This window comes from Mytilus galloprovincialis, chromosome 11 (assembly GCF_965363235.1).
Source record: "Mytilus galloprovincialis chromosome 11, xbMytGall1.hap1.1, whole genome shotgun sequence".
Taxonomy (NCBI): Eukaryota; Metazoa; Mollusca; class Bivalvia; order Mytilida; family Mytilidae; genus Mytilus; species Mytilus galloprovincialis.
In genome coordinates this window covers 49,848,739-49,856,756 of record NC_134848.1, presented here as the reverse complement: position 1 = coordinate 49,856,756, position 8,018 = coordinate 49,848,739, and the positions used below count along the sequence as shown (strand labels likewise).

At 30.8% G+C, this 8,018-nt stretch overlaps 1 long non-coding RNA gene across 1 annotated transcript; it reads right to left on the bottom strand.

Moving 5' to 3' along the window:
* Nucleotides 1-1,210: 1,210 nt before the first annotated feature.
* Nucleotides 1,211-2,678, bottom strand: LOC143051519 (uncharacterized). Its single transcript, XR_012970820.1, has 4 exons — nt 2,566-2,678; nt 2,214-2,255; nt 1,697-1,753; nt 1,211-1,272 (listed from the first exon to the last, which is right to left on the bottom strand). It is a non-coding gene; the product is annotated as an uncharacterized LOC143051519 (long non-coding RNA).
* Nucleotides 2,679-8,018: the final 5,340 nt, after the last annotated feature.

Genomic DNA, 8,018 nt, shown 5'->3' with positions numbered 1-8,018 from the left:
GTAAGTGTAATCATTTACTCGGGATCACACCATTACTTTTATACAATATACAGGCAGAAAAATACATGAATATGCAATTATATGAAATAGCAATATCAAATTCACAAATTAAGGTGATCTTAAGTCATTGAACAGAGAACTAACATCTGAGAAAACAATAACCACAATTACATGCCAACGTTTGTATTATAATGTTCTGAATGTAAAATTGGTATGTAGTTGAACATTGATCGATGCATGTGCAAAGTGTTGGTGAATATTCAAAGCTATAGTTTCATTGAATATCATTGGCATGGTCCAGAAAAATTGCCAGTTTTATATTAATGCTATCAAAATCAGAAAAATTGGGATAATAACCAATGTTAATAATATCCACTAGAGACTAAACGAGGCAGATGATAGAAAATAAACATTAGACCAACGACATTTAACAATGAAAAACACTCATACCAAATTGAAAGCAATAAAAAGATCCGGTATGAAAAATGCTAACAAACTCAAACGACCAAACCAACGGCATGTCATTGATATACGTACACAGTCATTATAAACGATTATACAAAAAAGAAACGACACACAATAAAATCATATTGATGATTTCGGAACAGCCACTACTCTACTCCTTCCGTATCTCACACAACCCAAACTTCACCCACTTTACCAATTAATCTCTCTTCCCTCATCCTATTCAAACTTTTCTATTCAAAGATAAAACACCGCCCGTCCTTGACTCTTACAATCTTCCCCGTCATTCCCCTGTTCATTTGGCAGATATTCAAATGGAGTGGGACTTGGCAGAAAAAACAATGCTTTACAACTATTAACTTTTGTTAGGGGTTTATTAAAACGGTTTGATCTTTTTGTCTGTTTATAGTCATCATAGTGATTAGTCAAACCTGCAATGAACGAAATAAGATATGAGTTACTAATGTATATCTTGGGGGATTCTATAGTTTTCATACATTTAATCCATAAGGGAAACATCAGAACAGATGAGGTATTACTAGTTAAGAACTGAACTATTTTCATTCGAAGGTTCCATTATTTGTTTAAAAGACAGAAACACATGATTAAATTCTCGCTCATTTTTGTTTTACGATTAAGTTATTGTCTTTTCTTTTTTGGGTGGATTTTTCATTTTTGAAAGACTACTTTGTCTCTATTTTATTAATTTTGCCAACACATTAAGTAATACATGTAATAGGAATACAACCTGATTTAATAGTTTGAGTGTCTTTATCTGTATATCAATTTAACGCCTTCCACCACTCGCTTGAAATAGAAAAAAAATAGTATCATTTCATTAAACTATTAAGATTGTATAAAGATTAAACTTTTACTCCTACAATTCAACATGTTACCATTAAAAACATAATTCTTTAATTACGGAGTAAAAGAAGAAAAAAAACCGAGCTCTGACGGAAATTGAAGCTGAAAGTGGTTACTACGGTCTTATTCTCGACTTATCCCGATTAAATCTGGTTTAGAAAATTGATGATTAAACATGGTTTAGAAAATGGTGAATTACACCTTGCTTTATACCTAGCCAAACCTCGACAGTAGCATGAAATTCAAAACACAATTTTAATAGGGCAAACATGTTCGCACTTGACATATACAGATTGAACTTTCATTTTAACAATTTTAAAATGTTATTAGTACGAATAAAATATTATTTAAATACTAGTAAACATACATGAGGCGGCTGCGGCTGCGGCCCTGGTTGCTGCTGAAGTTCTCTTTCCACCACCACCTTCAAAAGGAATACTTCAAATATCATTCTTATAATGTCAAACTATAAAGATTATATAAAGATTGAACTATTATTCTAACAATTTCAAAATGTAAAATAAAAAATGTAACGTTTCAAACATAATTCTAATATCATAATGGCTAAAAAGCAAGCATTTATCATTTTCAGAATTTACAAACATTCCAAGACTTTTTAAATGGGAAAACAAACAATACTACGATAATGATACTACTATGGGAATCGAAAACATATCAAGATTCGGTGCTGTTAGCATTTTAGTCATTTTTGTTCAGGGGCTAGCTGAAGCACGCCTCCGGGTGCGGTATTTTTAATGCTGTAATAAAGTCCCGTTGGTGTTTTCGGCGGTATTTTGGTCTTCAGTCGGGTTGTAGTTGTTTTGTACATAATCTGCATTACCATTCTCATTGTTACAATACACATATACTTGAAATAAACATACCTTGAGCTCTGGATCCACCTGATGTTCCCTGTCCACAAACACCTTATAATAGAATTTTTCAAATATCATTCTGAGATTATCTATAATGTTTTCAATAAATCTATAGACATTGTACAATGTTACCGATAGAAATATATCATTTCAAACATAATCATAATAGGGCAAAAATTCAAGCATTGCAATTATATAAAGATTGAACTATTTTTCTTACAATGTTATAGTGTTTCAACTAGAAATATAACATTTTAAACATAATTCTAATAGGGCAAACATGTTAGCATTGTAATTGTAACAACTTTAAAATGTGATCACAGCAAGTATTACAATTTAAATGTCATTTTAATATTCATACTTTGAGCAACTGCCGTGGCTGCGGCACATGCAGGGGTTACTTCTGCCGCTTTTCTTCCTTTACGACCTTCAAGTATAAAAATTGAAATATCATTCCCTCTAATACAAATATTGTTTTCATTAGAATTATCAATAATGCATTACGACTGAACTTCTGTTTCACCTATTTAGATATATTGGGCCGAATGCAATACTTATTGGGCAAACACTTTATAAAAGTGTCATAATGTATAAGATACACAGTTTTCTCTGCTTTCAAATCTGTCTGTTTGAACCCGTCGACCTAAAACTTAACAATTATTGGTAATATTTATTATATGGAAAACAAAAGGTCCTGGAATGGAGTATTTTTTAATCAACAGCATTGTCCTATATAAAGGCAACAGTAGTATACCGCTGTTCAAAACTCATAAATCTATGGACAAAAAACAAAATCGGGGTAACAAACTAAAACCGAGGGAAACGCATTAAATATTAGAGGAGAACAACGACACAACATTAAAATGTAACACACACAGCAACGGACTAAGCATTAGACAAAATCCGATGAGAATAACCAATATAACATTAAAACCAAATACATGAATTTGGGATAGAAAAGTACCGTGACACGTCTTTAGTTATATTAGTTATAAATAAAGTGAATTTTTTTATTTACAGACGAACGGACGCACAGACAAGAAAACAAAATGTCCCTCTACTATCGTAGGTGGCGCATAAAAATATACTACGATGATTAATAAGAAAACAATATACGACAAACAAATATGACAACCACTTAACTACATGCTCCTGACTTGAGAGAGTCGCATGAACAATGGGGTTGGATTTAACATGTTTGTTAGCACTCATCTACACACAAAACCTCTGCCTGTAAGCATGGCCTCAAATTGGTGTGCATTTCTACAATATCATTTTTTATTATCTATATGCGAGACTATAAACTTTTTGATCTGAATTAGAGAAGAGATATATCATATTTGTTTAGGAATATAATGTTGCTCAGACTGGTTTCGATTAGAAATAATAAAATCACTATCTATTCTCACAAAAGAAATATTAGTTTGCTATGTCTGATGAGTTTACTGATGGTAAATTAAATATTGTGTTTCCATTAACAAACCTAATATTAATATGTAGATGTAAGGAACGCATTGCTTCAATGGTAATGTAGGATAATATATCATGTATATGTGGACATTGGAAAGTATAGAAAAAACTCTGTATGTTAAATTCATGTACATTAAGTAGAGCAACATACCCGCTTCTCTGTTTCAAATAACAAACATTTAAAAACCTTTTAAATTGATAAAATAAAACAAATAAAGGAACTAAAATAAGTTGAATTTCAAATTGTTTTTTTCTGTGAATTTTATTTGAATTTATAGAAACAGATCAAAAACTTACTTTCTATTGCTGGAACAAATAACATTCCCAAGAGAACTGCTGTGATAAAAAATAATGACTGCATCGTTTAAGCTTCTACTGATTCAATTTAAAACGTTTATGTTTTGTACTTATTACCAACTGACAGCAGTGCATACATGCACATTAATTTATATCATTTGGTACATGACGTATTGATTAAAAAATAGTTAAAAAACGTATTCATCACGACCAATCACATTGTTACATGTAAGTCATATTTAACCTTATACGTTGTTGAGTTAAAAACGATTTGAGGCTTTCAATCTTTATTCAAGTGGAACACTATTATTTCTTTCGTTAACAATGCTACATATGTTTTTAAAACATAACTAAGCAGTAAAAATTTTGCGGTAGTTTAAAACGTTACTTAACAACAAAGGAAATAAACAAAATTATAAAAATGGAAACATCAGATCATACAATTTCAGTCACCATACAAAAAATGGAAATATGGTATGATTGTCAATGAGACAACTCTCTATAAAATATTCCGTGTAAGTTTCTGCCGACTACATATATTTGCAAATATTTATTGATTATTTGGTTTTTATCTCCTCTTTTTAGAATTATTTAACTATTTCGTGACGGTCAATTATTATTGTTGGTAGATGTCAGGGTGCACGAATAGAACTTACGAACTTCCGCAGGAAAACTGACAATCATTTAAAATTGAAGTCGAGCACACTTGCTACGTTCGGGATTCGAAATCACAACCTCAGTGCTGACATGATTGACAGTAATTGCTAAAAATCAAAGGAAAATAAACAGACAAGTAATAATAATAAAAAAATAGGATATGTTTACAGTCATGTTTTCAATGAGTGTCTCTATAATAAACGAACTATTTATTGTAACATATTACTACGGTATGTACAATATATTAAACTATTTCTTATTAAATATTAGAAATTTGTGTTCAGTAACATATACGTAAAACATAGCGTTTGGTCAGATAATTTAAAAAGTTTTCAAATGTATTTTGGTTAATTATTTGCAAACGTATGATACTGGTAAACACTAATATACTGTTTCGATATTCTACTTAGAACTAAATTTCAACCATTTTTACCAGTTGTCTAGCAAATACAATTATTTCTATGTTTATGATATAATACCAAGAATGTATGGTTTAAAAAAAGGACTAGAAAGGGGAGCGGGAGTCAAAAATGAGACAAGGGGCGGAAACGCAGAATGAGAGTGTAAAAAACTAAATTTCAACCATTTTTACCAGTTGTCTAGCAAATACAATTATTTCTATGTTTATGATATAATACCAAGAATGTATGGTTTAAAAAAAGGACTAGAAAGGGGAGCGGGAGTCAAAAATGAGACAAGGGGCGGAAACGCAGAATGAGAGTGTAAAAAACTAAATTTCAACCATTTTTACCAGTTGTCTAGCAAATACAATTATTTCTATGTTTATGATATAATACCAAGAATGTATGGTTTAAAAAAGGACTAGAAAGGGGAGCGGGAGTCAAAAATGAGACAAGGGGCGGAAACGTAGAATGAGAGTGTAAAAAACTAAAATATGTTTAATACGAAAATAAAAGAAAATATATGTCACAAGTCGTTAAAACAGTATGTGTTATCATCCAAAAGATCGAATGTAACCATACATTCTTGGTATTATATCATAAACATAGAAATAATTGTATTTGCTAGACAACTGGTAAAAATGGTTGAAATTTAGTTTTTTACACTCTCTTTCTGCGTTTCGAAAATGATATTACTCTGGGAAATCCTTTTGATACAATCTTTATATATACAGAGTCTATAAATTCGTTGAATTTAATAGACATTTAAAGAACGGGGAGGGGGCTCATCGTCATTTAAGCGCTCCATGTAGGTTTCACTATTATATATTTCTTCTGTTTTTTACTTTCCATGCATATTTATATTTATATTTCTAAATGTTTCTAGAATGATCAGTTTTTGTTTTTGTTTTAAGAAATATTACATATTGAAATAACAGTTTTGATGTCGTTTTATTGAGAAAAATCTATATATCATAAAGACAAATATGTGCATTGTTAAGGGTTTATATTCGAGGAAAACGAGAGTTTAAGACAACTTGAAGTATGTATCTTTTCACTTCTTTCAACTATAATAATCATGCTTTTAATGGTATCAAGTATTATTTTTTTAATGATTTTCAACTAAACTTGAATATCGAACCGACTGCTAGCAGCCTGTTGAATATTGAATATCGAATAACGAACTGGCCGCTAAATTCACATCCATGTGTATAAGTCGTTATATTATAATTGTAATTGCTATTTTACATGTTTTAAAGTGTCTTTTTATGCTATAATGTTACACTACTTTAGCATGTTAAAACGTTAAAACCTGCTGTATTTATATCCATCTGTCCTATGTAAGGTTGCATGTTCAGTGATAGTAGTTTGTTGAAGTCCTTCATAAGTGTTTCTAGTTTCTTTCGTTTAATAAGTTACACCAGTCAATATGGGGCCTTTCGTAACTTGCTGTTCGGTGAAAGTCAATGATCCGTGTAAAAGACATACCTTTGATGTTAAATTGTTTACTTTTTATTTAATATCGAATAACGAACTGGCCGCTAAATTCACATCCATGTGTAAAAGTCGTTATATTATAATTGTAATTGCTATTTTACATGTTTTAAAGTGTCTTTTTATGCTGTAATGTTACACTACTTTAGCATGTTAAAACGTTAAAACCTGCTGTATTTATATCCATCTGTCCTATGAAAGGTTGCATGTTCAGTGATAGTAGTTTATTGAAGTCCTTCATAAATGTTTCTAGTTTCTTTCTTTTTATAAGTTACACCAGTCAATATGGGGCCTTTCGTAACTTGCTGTTCGGTGAAAGTCAATGATCCGTGTAAAAGACCTACCTTTGATGTTAAATTGTTTGCTTTTTACACATTGTTACTTGTTATCTTCTTATTTTTATTTGTAATTGGTCTGATCTTTCCGAATCCAATTAATGATTACAATTATATAATTTCAAGCAAACAATGTATGCAGAACATAAAATCAATCTTAACAAATTACAAGAACAGCTTGCAATGTATATATTTCAAGCAAACATTGTTTGCTGAACACAAAAATCAATCTTGACATTTACAAGAAAATCTTGCAATGCATAAATTTACATAACATTCAATCTTGACAAATTACAAGAACAGCTTGTAATGCATATATAAACATATAGGGGCATTAAGGACTAGTTTTGGCTCAAGAAAATAAAATTTTTATTAACTATTTCAAATTGAGACAAAACCTTTACTAAAATTTATCATCGGTATAAAGACATCAGTCGTAAATATAGCTCAACATGCAGACTTCTTATACGTTCAGGTATTTCACATCCATTTTTTTTTATGGACATATTCTTTATAAAGCACAAAAATGTCAGTATTCACCTCAGAAACTAACAAAACCTTCAAATAGACTTATTAAGAAGGGATATAGTTACGACACTGTTGTCAGGTCATTAAAGAGTGCATATTTTGGCGTTAATATTGATTCACTTATATGGTCTTTGCATCGGAACTAAACACCTTTATTCAATAAACAGTTATTGGCATGACACGAGTTATGTCCTTCTCATATATGTTATGATGGTATGATACTTAACCCCTAACGGAAAGGATTGTGACTGATATTCATATGATGAAATTATAATCTTTCAATCAGTTTAATTGAAGTCTGGAGCTGGCATGTCAGTTAACTGCTAGTAGTCTGTTGTTATTTATGTATTATTGTCATTTTGTTTATTTTCTTTGGTTTCATCTTCTGACATCAGACTCGAACTTCTCTTGAACTGAATTTTAATGTGCGTATTGTTATGCGTTACTTTTCTAGATTGACTAGAGGTATAGTGGAGGGTTGAGATCTCATAAACATGTTTAACCCCGCCGCATTTTTGCGACTGTCCCAAGTCAGGAGCCTCTGGTTTTTGTTGGTCTTGTATTATTTTAATCTTAGTTTCTTGTGTACAATTTGGAAATTAGTATGACGTTTATTATCACTGAACTAGTAT